At 33.8% G+C, this 2559-nt stretch overlaps 1 pseudogene; it reads left to right on the forward strand.

The window, feature by feature from the left end:
- Window positions 1–408: 408 nt before the first annotated feature.
- On the forward strand, window positions 409–1160 carry LOC104648775 (uncharacterized; annotated as a pseudogene).
- The last annotated feature ends 1399 nt before the right edge of the window (window positions 1161–2559 follow it).

Raw genomic sequence — 2559 nt, forward strand, 5'->3', positions numbered from 1 at the left:
AAACAAATGAAATTATGTTATTGTTCAAATTGAATCGATCAAAAGAAAGACATATATCTCATCGCTTCATAAGACACAGCTTGAAAAGTTTTTCTGCCGCAAATATGATTCACTTCTTGTTTTGCCTTGTTATTTTTCTTTCTTTTCTGCATTAATTTAAAGTTTAGAAATTTATTTTGATATGAATATATAAGAAGTAAAAAAGACAACAATAATTATAAAATGTTTAAATTTTCACTTTTAACTACTTTAAATTCATTAGAGTTGAAGTAGTCCACCAAGAATTTCCATTCAGTTTCATTAACATCTGTTGGTTTATTTTGCAAACCCTCTTTTGTAGAAAATTTCTTGAAGTTATCATGATGTCTTCTCCAACAACATCGATATAAATTTTTTGTTGTTTGAAGAATGGTATCACGATTAAGTTGTATGTCCAGAAGCTGAAAGGTGTCCTGCAATAAAAATAGTATAAATAATTAATTAGTTCCTAGTGACAGTGGAGTTCCTGGTGTAAAGAACACCCCTAACCACATACTATTCAAGCTAATAAAAAATCTCCCTCCTTATTCTCAACAACAAATGCATTTTCTTACTTTTAAGGAGAAAAGTTACAAGTCTGTTGTTATTCAAGATGTGCCCATCTCTAAGTCCTTGTAAAGGTCTGATTTACTTGAATTAAAAGCAGCCCTTGATATGGCCCAATATTTGTCTCAGACCCATATAAAAGTTCCACCCATGCAGCAGTTACAGAACTTTTTGGAGAAAATGAAAAAATTCGGTGACATACTTAATGTTTCTATTACAAGTGTGGCGATCTCCATCAACAAGTCTCTGCCAGTCTAATCACACTTGGCGTTGAGATTCGAAAGCTACCAGTAATAAGAGAACAAGCACATAGCCAAACAGATGAACAAAATTTGAGTACTCAGTCAAGGACAAGAATAACACTTGAGAGAGGAGATGCAATGGCAGTGCATGTGAGTTTAAGGATTTTCTTTAGGAAGCTTCAGTGTCATGAAGCCAAGCTTGGTTGCACTTTCTATGGGATCGCTCAGGTGGGTGTCTTCTTAATAGTCTTATTTCAATTCTTCATCCCATGCACAAATAAAACTTATAAGGCAATAAGTCTACATTGTCTATTATATGTCCTTGATTCTTGAGCTAGTTGATAAGTTTCTAAGTCTTTTCTATATATAGTTAAATGAAGACTTGATTTTGTGGATTCGAAAAAAAAACTACATCATGAAAATTATTAAGTATGGATATGACATAAAACGAGAAACCAAAAAGATTTAGGTAACATTACAACACATCACATGTAAAGAGAAAGTAACAAGATGGACTACATGGCTAACTTTTACATTGAAGCTACTGAAAAGAAGACCTTCAGGTCATTTGAACAATTGCCTAGTATGGAGAGAAAGATCATAAACATCGAAAAAGCACAAATGCCACACTTAAGGGTTCGCTCCAATAAGATAATTCAACAAGATGTATATCAATACTCATATAGCTGCTAATAAATTATGTTGGAGAAGCATTGACTATCATCGTAAATACAAGGGGGAAAAGCACCAAACATGGCAGTTAGGGGGAAGCCACAAGTTCCTGGAGGGGACGATTACATTACAAGAAATACTATTACTTGATATTTACCAACAACAACAACAAAAAGATACAGAGAGCTAGAAAATCATAAACACCACTATGAAAAATTTACCATTTCAACAAAAGAAAATGACAGAGAACACAACTAGTGATTCATACATATCTATCCATCAATTCTAATACAAAAGAAAGCCACATAGTTGAGCTTCTTGACAAGAAAAAAGAGACAGAGAATGACATAATAAGAGATATCGTTACTAACCATTTACTATTTCAACCAAAAAAATACAAAGAGAAAAGTACATAACCAACAAATAAGCAACAATCGTATTCGTTGCTAGATCAGGAACTCCCTTCAAATTCATCACATCATGTCTTCACGTCATGTCTAGAATTATGGATTGCATTAACAGAGAGCTCAGTAATAAAATCTTTAGCTCCTGGACCTACTGCAACTGTTCGATCTGGTTGGATGATCACCTTCAACATTCCATTGTCATTTTCCTTTCGTTTCTTTTGGGTTGAAAGCCCTGTTGTCTTTCCTCTTCAATTCCTTTTTTTTCCTTTAAAATTACATAAAGCTAATAAAATATATATAAATAAAACATATATTATCTAGATATTTAGAAAAAAATACAATTTAACAAATGGATAAATTTACCTGGGGCAGGATTGCACTTACATCGACAATTTCATTATCATTACAAATATGCATATTTTTCCATCATGGTTGGCTGGAACCACCACCACAATAAATCTAGTAATATCCCACGGTATGTAACGACCTGTTTAGTCGTTTTGAGCAGTAGAGTTTATTTCAGGTAGTAACTATTTGGGTCGACGGATCCCACGACGGACCATCATGGGCACGATGGACCGTCGAGGGGGTCTCGGTCCAAAACACTTAGACTCTGGAAAATTAGATACTGAGAACATTTCTTTGAACTTCGC

Source organism: Solanum lycopersicum, chromosome 8, assembly GCF_036512215.1.
Source record: "Solanum lycopersicum chromosome 8, SLM_r2.1".
Classification (NCBI taxonomy): Eukaryota; Viridiplantae; Streptophyta; class Magnoliopsida; order Solanales; family Solanaceae; genus Solanum; species Solanum lycopersicum.